Source organism: Rhynchophorus ferrugineus, unplaced genomic scaffold (genome assembly GCF_030347505.1).
Source record: "Rhynchophorus ferrugineus isolate W39M unplaced genomic scaffold, kcgeb_rfMv2 rfM3, whole genome shotgun sequence".
Taxonomy (NCBI): Eukaryota; Metazoa; Arthropoda; class Insecta; order Coleoptera; family Curculionidae; genus Rhynchophorus; species Rhynchophorus ferrugineus.
The window spans coordinates 73641628-73657085 of NW_027472582.1; the positions used below are offsets into that span (position 1 = coordinate 73641628).

General features: G+C 33.4%; 1 long non-coding RNA gene across 2 annotated transcripts in view; it reads left to right on the plus strand.

The window, feature by feature from the left end:
- Window positions 1–15458, plus strand: part of LOC143192425 (uncharacterized) — a 166493-nt gene that overhangs the window by 41067 nt on the left and 109968 nt on the right. For both annotated transcript variants that reach the window (XR_013004774.1, XR_013004773.1), the window contains exon 2: window positions 1101–1149. This is a non-coding gene — a long non-coding RNA (uncharacterized LOC143192425). The remainder of the gene's footprint in view (window positions 1–1100; window positions 1150–15458) is intronic.

The following is a 15458-nucleotide window of genomic DNA, read 5'->3' on the forward strand; positions in this document are numbered from 1 at the left end:
ACTCTAAAGATATCAACTGAACGTGTACATCATATCATTCACGAATATTTGGATATGAGAAAGTTCTGTGCAAAGTTGGTGCCGCGCGAGATCACTTTTGACCAAAAACAACGACGAGTTGATGATTCGGAGCACTGTTTGAAGATGATCAAGCGTAATAAACCCGAGTTTTTGGTTGTGTGTTTGTTTTGAAAGTTGTTAAAATGTCATGATATTCTACTCATAAGAGTGACACTAGTTTTGTTATTTTTAAAACAATGTATTAAAAACAATTTCGTGTTCTAATAGTCCTATAAAGTGTTAACAATAAAACGTTCATTTACTGACTTCAAACGTAGCCCTAGAGACTCCGATGATACAGAACGCAGTGGAGGTCCAAGGTCCAAGGAGGTAGTAACCAGAAAACATTTTAAAAAACACACAAAATCTCTTTGAGGAATCGAAAAGTGAGGTTGCGTGAGTTACTTAGTTATCAAAAGAACTTATTGGCTTTATATTGCATGAGCATTTGTCTATGAGAAAGCTGTGTTCAAAGTAAGTGCTGCATTTACTCACTGTTGTCCAAAAACAAGAACGTGTTGATGATTCTGAGCAGTGTTTGTAGCCTTGTTTAAACATAACAAAACAGAATTTTTGGGTCGACATGTGATAATGTATGAAGCATGAATCAAACACTTCACTCCAAAATCAAAACGAACGTCATCCGAGCGACCACCGACTGGTGACAGGCCTAATTTGTGGCAAAAGATAAATCGTTCTACAGAAATGGTATTGAAATGTTAGAGCGGCGCTGAAATGATTGTGTGGCTCTTAATGACGATTACGTTGATGAATAAAGCCAATTTTGAACAGAGAAAAGGAGTTTTCTTTGTTATCTCCCCTACGTTTCTTCTAATATAGATAGACTAATGCTTCTAATATAGATAATGTTTCTCATAATATAGTACCATATATGTATATTAGCAGGTAGTTGTTGCTTTATCCAGTGGAATAAAAACGATACCTATTATTTATGGAAAACAATTTGGCATTGACATTATTTAAATTTAATACCATCTATATGAACACAATAGCTAATATTCACGTTTTTCTTTTTTCAGGTACTATATAAGCAGTAAAGAACGTGATAGATCATGGATAGAATAACAGGTATGTTTTACGATCTTAATTTAATATTTTCGATTATTTTTTAATGATTATTATGAATAATAAAATGACTATATTATAGAGTATTAAAAACTATACTGAAACTTGAGAAACTTCTTGAAACTGCAGTTGATCTCTACCAATTGACAACTTTTCCAATTTATGTCACTTGGCAACTTTTCATCCGTGACCAATTATCATCTCACAATATGACTTATTATATGATATCCATAAGCTAAAAATCCATATTTTCTTTATAAGTTTTACTTCTTTAGTAATATTAATACAATATAATTAATATTAAAGCACATGTACATCTTGCATATTCCATGTTACACCATCATGTTGATATTCCATGTTGAACCTCCTTGGTAAGGTTTCTCCATTACTTCTATGTCCTGGTTGAACTACTTTTCACTCACATCACGTCAGTTTGCACTTACCAGAGAAACTTATAGATATGAATTTATCTATGACATTAGTACAATAATTTTATAGCTTGCACATCGTCCAAAACAATAATTTACTAATATCATACCCTACAAAAATCAAAGAAATCAATCAATCAATTTAATTTCCTATAAATAAATAATATTTAAAACAGTCATTCATTAAACTCAACTTCAGGTGCCATAGTGACAGAATACTCTTTTTGGGACCTGTTAAAGTTCTATGCAAAATGTTCTTTTTGTCGACTGTTTTTCTTGGGAGATATGACTTTTTAGCCAATGTAGATCTCTTGCCCAAAAATGGAAACTTTATAAACGATTTTGTAGACCAAGTATTGTCTTTCGATACCCACTATATTTATTTTCCCACCTTTCAGACAATTTACGGATCTTATTTTTTTGGTATCTTCATAAGAAGTGAGCCGCTGCTGGAACAAATGTCTGGGGAATACGGTTGATGAGGTAGCACTTCCCATTTTAATGTTTCCAAGTATGTTTTCAGTGCTTTTGCAACATGTGGTCGAGCATTGTCATGCTGAAGAATTACATTGTGATGTTTTTGCTTGTACTCCAGTCGTTTTTTTGACCACATCAAGCTAATCCCGCCAACTAAAGAGCATTAGCTTGGAACCGTGGATATTCGGCTTTACCGTCGATATTGATGCATGATCACCTGGTAGTATCCATGCTGTTTTTCGTTTTGAATTATCTTAATGGATCTACTTTTCATCGCCAATAAAGATACGATTCAGGAACCTTTCCGATTTTGTCGTTCAAGCAGCATTTCACACACAACCAAAGACATTTTAATATCTCTTGGCGTCAGCTCATACGGAACAAAATATCCAAGCTTTTCGATCATTCCCATGTTCTTCAAGTCATTGCAAACGATTTCCTATGATACTCCCAACGATTTTGCAAATTTTTCTTGCGTTATACATGGTTCATGATTGAGTAATAACTACAAATCTTCGTGTTCAATGTTTTTATTTGCCCAGAACGCGCTTTGACTTTAGTGTTAAAATCACCACTGTTAAAACGTCGAGACCAGTATTCACGCGTTAAAATCAATGTATCATGGTAGGCACAAGCTTCACAAAGCAATCGATGACCTTCAGTGGGAAATGCGAGTTTCTCGGTACAAATTCAAATATTTCAACGCACCGAAAACAACAAATTAATCACACTTCGACGAAATGACACATAGTTAAAAGTAAAGCCTGTCAATTCAGTGCGCAATTAACAAATAACAGAAGAATTAAATTAAATTAATTAGTTAAAAATGTGAAAAACATATTGACACATAATAAATGTATAATTTACTGAAAAAATTATTTATTTTTAGATATTTATATACAATTAACATCAACGCCTATCAACCCTAATTAATCGCTAATTAATTTAAAATAATAACCTGTACAGTGTTGAGCGAGAGACCTACTAAAAATAACCCCTCTTCCAGCATTTAATTAAATAATTTTTCACTCGGCAACTCACTGTAATTACGCCTACCGTTTACGCAATTGCAAAGACAAATTTTAAACAATATTTACAATCTAATCTGGCGTTGTTACTATCGGCGTTAATTAAACGCTAATTATTCGTGTTGTTCCAATTAGATTCGCAAAATTGTGCGTGTCTCCTCTGTGTTTTAGACAACGGGTTACAAGGTATCGTTTTAAAACGTAATTTTCGCGAATGGCGCTGTTAAGAGAATCAGTTTCTACTTTTGGGGTTGTCGTAACTTTATTTTGTCGTATTTAAAGTGCTAAGAAGGGTATGAAGGATTTCACAACAACAACACAACAACCAAAGAGTGTTTTTTATTTCACTTCTGTGCATTTATTCAGAAAAATCAACACTATCTAGTCCAGAAATTTGAAAACTGGACTCATTAATATTATGTCTTTGTATGTTTGGCAAGTTTACCTTTAACAATATGTTCCCAAGGAAGTGTTAAATATGTTCTAATAATTTTTTCACTTCCAAATAACTTTTACTCAATAAAATTTGTACAACGTTTACAATTCAAAATATTTTCCATCATTTTCAAGAAATGTTTCTCCTATTTCTATCAAAATCGCGATACCGTGTCGAAAAATATCTTCAACAACTCTTGCAACCACTGTTATGATGCAAGATGTTTGTTTGTCTATTTGTTGGTTCTTTATTTCTTCAGAAAACCCCAGATTCTAAGAAAATTAAATAATTTGTCTGTTTATTCTTCTATTCTTCATGATCTTAATTTATATTTCTTTTCTTGTACTAGTTGATATATCTTCCAAAAAGTGAACTTCGAATAATTCATTCTGCTTCATTTGTAATGTGACCTCAGAGGAAACCATTTTTTTCTCTGATATATTATTGGTTTACTGTCATTGGTCACTTCTGTGCATTTATTCAGAAAAATCAACACTATCTATCAAGTTTACCTTTAACAATATGTTCCCAAGGGAGTGTTAAATATGTTCTAATCATTTTTTCACTTTCAAATAACTTTTATTCAATAAAATTTGTACAACGTTTACAATTCAAAATATTTTCCATCATTTTCAAGAAATGTTTCTCCTATTTCTATCAAAATGGCGATACCGTGTCGAAAAATCTCTTCAACAACTCTTGCAACCACCGTTATGGTGCAAGAGGTTTGTTTGTCTATTTGTTGACTCTTTATTTCTTTAGGAAACCCCAGATTCTAAGAAAATGAAATAATTTGCCTGTTTATTCATCTATTCTTCATGATCTTAATTTATATTTCTTTTCTTGTACTAGTCGATATATCTTCCAAAAGGTGATCTTCGAATAACTAATTCTGCTTCATTTGTAATGTGACCTCAGAGAAAACCATGCGGACTTTTTCAAAAAGAATTTTCCTCTGGTATATTATTAGTTTACTGTCGATATATAGAAGGCTTCACAAAATAAACACCACTTTTTTCTAATGTCTTAATGGTGGTGAGGTATATCAATGAGGATTAGGTGAAAACTTCGAAAAAATCAATTTTTAATTAAAGAAGTGATTTTATACTTCTACGCAATTCTTTCTTGAATTCAAATCGTATCCCTACTTTCGCAGTTTTCTCATCACTACCCTTATGTCTTAGTGAAAGATGATTTCTTCTTCACCTCTTGCTAATATAACCATCCAGTTGGTCAAGAGCGTTGGAATAATCCTCGTCAATGTTCTGCCTTTTTCAAGATAATTGATTAGCAAGATCCACTTTGCTTTCACAGCAAGAATTTATGAATGTTCACCTTCGGTGTTGATATGGATGACTCTCTTGGACTAATTCGTCATTTTTTCTGCCCAGGATTGTTGTAATAGTCCTATTCCTAGCAGAATTTTTAGTAGTAGTATCTGCTAGTAAAACTCTTTTTTAACTGAACAGTTTAATTTAGTTTTAGTGTCGTTTTTGTACTTTATGACAGTATGGTGAAACAGCATTGTTTGATGGCCTTCGGCAGCCAATTTCTTGAAGTGAAACTACAAAGGTTATGTCTATATACATCGAATACACCAATAATACTAAATAACTATTACTTTATGTAGAAAAATGTTAACTCAACACTTGTTTTGACGCAGTTTTACCAAGAGATCGCTGATCAAAATACATGCAAGCACCTTATATCTGGAAAAATATATGAAAAAGTGCTATAATTAGAAAGGGCAACAATATAATAACGCTTCAGGCATAGTTTGTCACAAATTGTGGTTTTAAAGAGAAACCACATATACACGTAACATATACCTTGTATAAAAGGGTTCTTACATTTGAAGAAATTGCTTTTCTTTGTCGAAATAAGAAACAGGTATTACTCTTATTTCAACTTAAAATATTCTATAAACGTTGTACTGTTTGTCTGATTAAAATAATCGAGTTTTAAAAAAATTCTTATCCATGTGACTGCTACTAAAATTTTACTAATTTTTCAATAAACCTTGTAGTTGGTGTAATATAAGGAATTACGCCTCCGAATATCCGCAGTTTTATATCACGGTTAGCTCATAAATGCACATGAATAGAATGACTCACGTCAGCTTAGATATATGAAGTTATTTTCGGCACTGCTATTTATAAATTATTGTAATAATTGTTTCCAAAGTACGTGTGCAGTTTTGATAATAATGCGCTATGTTCTCTATAACTTGGCATGAACATATTTCCAGTTTATTATTTTTTAACTCTATTAGATTACTTTGTTATATCATTATTTTTATCTTGGGTTTGTTTCATACCAGGTATCTCCAACAATGCATCCTAGTCCCTTAACAATTAACTGTTATACCTGTTGTTCAATGAATTAGTCACCTCAACACCATAAAGTACTGCGTATTTTAGTTGATGACTTCATTCTATTTTCAAAGTCGCGTAAAATGTTCGAATGTGATGGATTACATTCGTTGTTTCTTGTTTAATGCGTAGGTTAATTAGGAACAAACTATAAAATCGAGTATGGTTGCCATAAACTTTACAGAGCACTCGATAACCTTCAGTCGTCTTTTTTCAATATGAAGTAAAATACTAAAACATACCGAAAGTGCAATTTCCTTTGTACAAGTTGGGTTCTCTTCAACAGACTGAAAATATTATTATCTCCACTTCAACCAAATGACACCTACTCAAAATTGAAGCCTGTTAGTGAAGCTTCAACGTGAAGCTCCGGCTACCATTTTGATTGCGCGTCATCTTGGTTATGTGACGTTTAGCTCAGTTCCGCTTTACCCATTGTGTTAAAGCCATAATAATCATTGTGTGTAGATGTCCAAATTTTATTTTGGATAAATATACGCCACAAGAACAAGCAGAAATAGTGATAATACTTATTGAAAATAATCGTTCCATTATTTCCACTCAGCGGAAACTACGTCAAAAATATCCTAATCGTCAAGTGCATACTGTCGGCACCTGGTACGACAGCAGACAGACACGAAAATGTAGCTTTCGTGCTCGATAGTGTTGCAGAGTCTCCAGAATCATCAATTCGGAGACGTGTTTCCCAGTTACACATTTCTGCACGCAGTTTAAGGCGTATCTTCAAAACTGATTTGAAAGCGTTCCCGTACAAAATTCAATTAGTCCAAAAATTGCTATCGAGAGATCTTGATCAACGAGTTGAGTACAGTAATGCAATCCTAAGGTTGTCGGGTGAAAATGAAGATTTTTCACAAAACAGTCGGTTTTGGGGAACACAGAATCCTCTATTAATTCATGAAACATCATTGCATCCACTAAAAACAACTGTATGGTGTGGTATTCATGCTGGAAACATCATTGGTCCCTATTTTTTTGAAAATTACCAAGACTGCAGTTACTGTTATTCCTGAACGGTACCAAAACATGATTCGAAAGTTTCGTGTGCCCGAAATGGAAGAACAACGACTAGAAGACATGTGATTTCAGCACAGCACCCACAGCTCGTTCAACAATTCAATTATTGAATGGCGAAGTGGCGTTTTGGAATAAAACAAAATGTAAAGACCAAGTAAACATTTTATGAAAATCAAACTTACTTATCTTTTCTTTGAGCAAAGTTATAGGCAATCAAAATGGTAGCGCTACTTTTGCCCTACACAGTAGACGTCAAAAACACTTAAGAGGAACAAACTTCAAAATGGCTTCATTCATGTAGAATAGTAATCCTAATTCTTAATATACCACTTAGTGCATTCATTTGTCGTTTCAGTCTAGCTATAATACTAGTATTTTGTTTTTTTATTTTCAGAATGTCATTATAACAATAATAATCAAATAGCAAGCAGCTCGAATTATTTTGAGGTAATAAGTGTTAAACTTCTCCATGTTTTCCTAGATTTTCTTACGTTTATACAGATAACTAAAACCTCTGGCAAGTTTCTCAGTCTCAGAATTATAATTGATATCAATTACACTGTCGCACTAAATATCGCTCGGTAGTGTCCTAAATTACGCGGAAAAATGTAAACTAAACAGGGAAAATAACCCGAGCAAAATATACGGGGCCTTCGGAATATTTTAACAAGCGCCATATGCCCGGCCTATTACGTTTTTATGGCCTGACATAATTTAAATGCGTTTGTTTGTATTTAACTGTGTATAGTAACCAATGCCAGCTGTTATTCTATTATATAACGTTAATTAAGGGTTCCAGCTAGTTTCCCTCCGACCAAAAAAACAAAAACGAACGCCGCAAGAAAAACGCGACACAGTATTGCGCGTTGTCATATCTTTCAATTTATCTAGAACAATTTATTATTCATCTATCAATTCAGATCCTTGGTAAAAGACGGCTTTATTTATTCGATTTTCGTAGAAGTAATTTATGTTTACACATGTTCCTTGCAAGTTATTTAATACAGGGTGTGTTGTATAAGTTGTGCGTATTTTTTTTAATAGTTTATCTATAGTTTTTAAATTTTATCATTTTTTGCCAAATGATGTTTACTGACTTCCTCACTGCTGACGTATTTCTCTGACACATTCATCCCATGCTTGTTTAAATTGCATTCTCATTTCCGCCATATCCCAAACAACTGAATTGTCTCCTTTCTATTTATTTACCATTGGGATATTTTCTTAGTTCTGTACTTCTCCTGTCGATTTTTGTTACCTCCTAACTCATCTGATGTAGTTCGTTTCTGCAGCTTTTATAACCTTTTGCTGATATCCACATCCTGCAATAAATATTAGGATTAGTCTGTAAAATTCTGACATTCGCGGCATTCATTTCCTTCTACTTACTACCTTCCATTAGTTTTACTTTTTATACCCAGATATTTAAATGCATCTACTTGTTCTCTTTCTTAGTCTGCAGTTGGTATATTTATTAATTCTTTTCCTTCCATCATCATTACTTTCGTTTTGCTTTTACTCATTCTCATTCTGTATTCTGTTAGTGTCATATTCTATCGTTTTGAGATGTTCTGTAGGTAATATACGTCTAGAATTCAATAAACTAATTGCCATTGATATTTGATTATTCGCCAATAATTCTCACTTATTTGTAAGAAGCACAACTTTGATTCTTTGATGCTCTTTAATGAAAATATCAATCACTGGTTTAAAACGTCAAACCTTGAAATGTTAGACTAAAGCAACAAGAAATACAATTATCACGGAAAAACTCAACTTTATAGTGATTGTGGTAAAGTATTTTCACTCAATATTATCAATTTCTTGACGGTTTTCTGAATACATGCAGTTTTGGATTACATGATGAACTGCATAATTTTTTCTATGCAAGAGTCATTGCAACATATACACATACAACATTATTTAATGATTAAGACGCTGATTATAAATAAAATAGCATTAATTGGTATATAAATGGATAGATGATAAACACAGACTAAATAGATCAATGTATTAATAAGAATTTTGCCAGAACAGAAATAAAATAATATGACAAAAGAGAAAGGGCTAAATTCAACAGTGTTAATAAATTATTGAGAAACTCTGCAATAAGAAATATATAAAGATTTTATTTATACCAATCAGGTTATCCAAGTTATGATGAGCTCGCATTTATTATCTAAAGAAGAGGCAAGACTCTCTTATAGATATTCTCTGTATGGAAAGAGTCATACAAGAAATGACACTATATTAACATTAACACGCGTTTTGTATCTCTAATAGAATAAGTCTGTTTTAATTGTTCTAGAATTTGTATTAACTAAAGACTAAAAATCTTATTAGAATATCTTTAACAACTGTATATATCCGCTATTTGTTTTCCGGTCGAAGAAATTTGGTCGATTCTTGGATCGCATTCAAAAGTAACACGAATTTTATTGAAGCAGAATCTACACGTTGTGGTTAGTGTTATAGTATTTCTACTAATAAATATATGATAGTTTCGTGCAATAATGCTTTAAATTTTAAAAATAATGAAGGGTTATACAGATCTATATATTCATTTTAAAAGATTTACAACAGGTGGTGTTTCTACACGTTTTCACTGACAAACTCTACTTTTCAGTATGTGTCATTTCATTTTTTTTTTGCTTTTTTACTTCAATTTTAAGAAAACCGCGACTGAAGGTCATCGAAGGCTGTGTGAAGCTCATGGCAATCACTCTCCATAGATTTCAACATGAATGTGATTAAAAAATTTGAAAACGAGTATTTAAAGGCATGAAGGCGTGAACTGTATGAATTGAAGGACGTGAAATTCTGCTGCAACGGTAAAACCAGAAAGTCTTTTTGCGTCGTATTGTTATTAATCCAAATCGACAGAAATCATGGCATACGTCAACATCAATGACAAAGACGAATATGTATCTATATTTTGTGAGATCAGTTTATGAGATAGTGTACTATAAAACTTAATGAAACCATCAATGAGTCAATTGGTCGAAAAATGGGCGCTATACGAATAAAGATACAACACCGTTATTCTTCAGCATGACAACGATCCACAGCGTGTTGCAAAACCGATGGAAACATACTTGGAAACATTAACTTGGAATTGCTGTATTTTCCGGACCTTGCTCCTTCTGATTACTACTTAGTCTCAAAAGACGCATCGTTCTTTCGAGGTAGAATCCGCAAGTTGGAAAAAGTATCGAGGAAAAACACACACTTTGAGTAATATATACATCGTATAAATATTTAACCGACTTCGAAAACGGTGGAGGTTCTATGTTCGGCTGTATATATATGTTTTTAATGTATGTTCGCCGATTTCCCTGTCAATTATGAAACGGTTTACAAAACTCTTCATTTATTCGTTCAGATTGAAATCAGGATCTGTTGATGGAGGGGAGGGGGGGTATATTGAAGAAAATGGCTCAAATTTCAAACGCATGTACAATGTTTTCACACATTCCTTATCTAAAATAATCAGATATTTGTTTATAATCAGCCGAGTTCAAACAATACAAAGCTAATAACAAAAATAAAAAATAAACGAAACAAATTTAATTTGTTGCTCAGCACCGACCTCAAACTGTTTAGTTGGTAGTAATTAAAATAATAACGTAAATGGATAAATAGGTTTAGGTAGGTATTAAGCTAAATTGTGTGTATACAGCAGAATATAAAATACGTGTAGTAGGTAGATTAAATAAGGTTTTTGTTTATTTTTATTTAGTTATTACAACGATTATTATATACATATCTCATTTTAAAACTTTTTTTGTGTTTAAAATTTGAGTCGGTCCAATTTTTTTGTTAAAAATATTTTAAAAAATAATAATAAAATAAAATATTGTTAGAATCATAAAAGTATTACAAGAAAGATATCAAAGACAAATTGATGAAAGGAAAAGTGTACATTCTTATGGGATACCTTTTCCTGCAATATTCCTTTAAAAAGGCTAGAGTCGCCTCCTTAGCGTTTTGGTAGCCTTAAATGCGAACGATGTTATTGATTGCCTTGGCCAGAGCCAACTAGACCGACGTAGCTTAATCAAAGAGATGGGAATAATTGAAATTGATATAGAACGGGCCTCGTGTTTTTCAACAGTCACGAACGTCTCGAAGAATGGTGTTTTAGTCTTAAATATCACGATTTTGCCAATGCGATTGTTCCGTAAAAATTATTAGGATGACTTGTGTATGTCACACGCTCGAGAAATCATATAATAAAACATCAAAAAGTGTGACATGATTTATTTTTTTGTTATTATTCCTATTTACACCTATTAGCACACTACACTTTTTCCTTACAACTCTTAATAATAAATAGTGCTCGCCCTGTGGTCGGAATTCTACTACAATGTATTAAGTAAATCATCATCATCAATCATCAAATTCTCTCATAGACTAATGAGAGTAATTTAAAAATTATATGCTAATATTTCTAAACCTTATTTTGACATTATTTTCAGTATAAGGTCATAAAGATATTTGATATATAACATTAATTACAGTAACAAATGTCTGTATATTGAAATATAAGCAAGCCATCTGGAGAACTTACCCTCACTGACCTTTTTTTAAGGATTTTAAGGCTTTTAATTAAAAATATTTACGATTAAGTTTTAATAATCAATAAAGCATTATAACATTATAAGTGCAACGACCTTGGGACATGTCGAATTTTACATCGTGGAATAACGGTCTACAAAACATCCAGAAATATAATCCCAGATGTTGAACACGGGCGGGGTGCCACCAGAGCCAACTAGAACACGATAACGAATAGCTGGCAACCCCAAGACGTTTACCTGGGATGTTATTGAAGGGATTTTCCAATCATTCAGTAACCGACCATCGTTTGGTTTAGACGTGCCACCATCGACTGCCCAAGCCTCTTCACCAGGTAACACAGCTGCCATACGTTTTATCTATTTTCTATTTTCTACTATCTACTTTTTTTTGATATTGCCAATAAATAACGGTCACATAATGTAAACACCACTATTTCATTTCGTTTTACCTCCATTCACTGAGCCATATCAATTACTCCAAATAACAAAAGCATCATGAGTAAGATTATTTTCACTTAACTGAAAGAACTTCGGAGTATACAAATATAAGAATGTATTATTTTTATTTACTATTATAATCATAAATATGGAGTATTAAATGAAGTAATACATATTTTTATCATATATGAAAAAAAGGTATCAGGGTAGGTGGGCCTGTCACATGATGGCAGATTACTGCTTGTCTTTAAAATTAGTTTATATTTAATGTTTAAAGTTTAGAAAATTAATTATCCAAGAAGAGCTGACAAAAGGTGTTTTTCTAAGGTATAATATATATTTTTACACATTTTTCTCTATTTTATTGTTTTACATATTAAAAAATTGATATTCAAGGATATACCTAAAATTTCTTGTCCATAATTATTGTTCTTTTGGTATAACATGAAAGAACCATTTGTAATTTCGTGAATTGTTGGCATGAAAGTATTCGAGACCAGTCTTACATGAAAGACTAGAAAACCATTGTTGGGCAGTGTAACATTTAAAACAACAGTCAATTCTAATTTGGTTTCTTCATCGAATATTTCGCCGCTTTTTTCACAACCGATTATAGTCCCGACTATATTCGCGACAGACTTCAAGTCCAAATGAACCAGGCGATCGCGTGGTACAAATTCTGGAGGCTGCAGATAAACCGGAGCAAAACTCAGGCTATTCTGTTCCACCGCAAGAAGGAGTTCCGCACCTATCGCCTCCAAATTGATAAAGACTCTATCAGCTGGCTACAGAAAGTATCATACTTCGGTCTCCAGTTCGACCGCAGATTCCAACGGTCAGCTCAAATATAGCACACTATTTGCAAAGACAATGGCGTGTACAGCCTACTAACTCCCAACCCCCCAGAAAGCCACTCTGTACAAAATGCTAGTCCGTCCAGTCTGCCTCAACGGAGCACAGATGTGGTACAGGTACGTCTCTGAGAGACAACTTAAACTACTCCAAGTGTTGCAATCCAAAAAAGTCCGCGCGTGACTTAATGCCCCTTGGTTTACGAGAAACGTCACCACACATCTCGAATCAGGCATCCCGTTTGTGAAGAGTTTCACAAATATGCTGAGTGTAAGGATCTCCATAGGCACCTTAGAACACGACAATACCTTGATAGATTCCCAACCCCTCCACAAACCTCGGTAGATAACCAACCACGATAATCCCAGTCGTAACCCAGGGTCTCTGTCGCGCGCAAAACACTTCACTATCCCGAACCCGAACCGACAGCAGGAAAAGAGCATTTAGTGCTAGCTGGTCATCTTAGTGTAGGAATGTTCGTCGGGTCGGTCAGTCGGTCGAAATGTGTGGCTGCCGCTGCGATTATTTGTCAGAACACTCACTACTATTTTTGGAAGGAATTTGCACGAGAACTGAAAACACTGGTTAAAAAATACTGTTTATTTCAATGTTAAATGATAGTCATGTGGTCGGCGGAAGAATTAACAGGATATTAGGTTAGGTAAAGGAAGTACGGTAGCGCTGTGGAAGTGGTACTATTACAAGGGGATGGAGAAAAGAAAAGAGAACGAGACGTCGTCGTGATGGTCCTTTATCGCCCGGAACTGCATGGTACCAATCCACCGGCGTTGCCAACCTTTGTACTTGCTGGTGGTGAATTCGTGGTGACCTAAAGGATCTTGGCTGTCGCCACATTAGAATAAGAAAAAAATTCGGTTTGGTTTTTCTTTAGTTTCGCACCTACCAAATGCTCATATTACCAAATAAATAGAAGCATTACAAGGGCGCAATCATATTTGTACCCCCGGGATATTCATAATATTTATTGTAGCAACCGTATCCCCGTTACAACATAAAATCCTAACGGCCTAGTCTTCCGAAACGGTTATGTCCGATATAAATTTCGGAAATAATCATTTTCTTCTGAAGTCCGAACGGCGTTGGCGCATACACCGGCTTCAATTAACGTCTAATGGCCCAATTACCGAGAATTAATTAAAGTAAATGGAAACATCCCACATATTTCGTTTTTACGAATCGCGTATAATTATATTTGGAAAGGTTGTCGAGTCTAGACACTTAAGACCGATGAGTTATCGTTTGGCCTCCACCGAAATGGAAGATCGGGAATTGGTCGATTAATTATTATTAATTTTGAGTGGAGATAAGTAGATCAAAGCGTTAGGGGGCCGTTATTTATGTTTGGTGTGTCGGCGGCATCGGGTCTGATTGGTCTTGAAATATTTTGATCATAGTTTTCGGCAGAACATTTTTATGGTTCCAATATCACGTAAAAATAATGTCCTAGTAAAATATTGAAATTAACTTTTAGTATGTGATTATTTCATTAAAAATGCCTTTAAAATCACATATAGTCTATTCAAAGTCTTTTTAGTAATGCGTCATGGATATTTGTGACGTCGAAACATTGCAACGTTGCCGCATCAACTCTGAGTTCTAGTTCAGTTTAGCTTTGACATACAAGAAAATTCTAATCTAAATAAAATAATTGAACAAAAATGTTATCAAATATAATTTATTTTAACATTATAGTACATCTAACACATATATTATCGAAGGACTTAAAACTACAATTAAGAATACAGGTATAATAATTTGTAGGTTAGATTTGTTTTGTTTACATTAAACTCTTTTCCACACCATCCATGGAGTAGATATTCTAGCCGCGTTTTTTTATATAGTGGTCTCAAAATCAGTTGTCAGTTTTATCAGTTTTTTATATGGTGCTTAAAAAATAAATTACTTTTAAGGTAATGTCTGGAAGTTCCATTAAACCTCTCCGAGGGTTATCTTTACACCATTTAAACCTTATGCCCTGTAAGGGTGTATGAAAGGATGTCTTACATCCTTCAAAAAGCTGCATGTCCCTAATTCCTTTATGTATACTTTCCAGACAGAGAATTTTCTCTGAAATAATTTTATTAAATTATGTTTATATCGATAAAATAGTTTGTTTACTTACTGTTCTTATATATCTCCTATATTTGGTCTCGAATAGATCTATCTATTCTAATCACTATCCACACTAATATTTATACTATTTAATTAGACTAATATTATTTAATATCATCTATAATTATTTCTCTAACGGAAATTATAGTCAAAAGGGGGCCTCCATTATCTTGTTCCTTTTCGAAGTAACGTATTAAAGCCGCAATCAATTTGTAACCCTGAATATCTATTGCTTTCGACATTTTCAAACAAAGTAATATGATATATTACGGAGCGACTTATAATTAACTGTGGTGTTTAGATATCCAATAAAACAGTATATGCACGTCATCAAAATGTATGACATCAGCACGTCACAATGTTACTGCATCAACTTAGAATTTTAGTTTACAATGTCTGCCGATTAACAATATCTAATTAATATTACTATTGTTCTAACAAATTCTTCAGATATTTGACAAGATGACCCATTAGTACTAATCCATCTAACTGAATGTTATAGCCAAATCCGTTTTGGGTCTAAAACCACT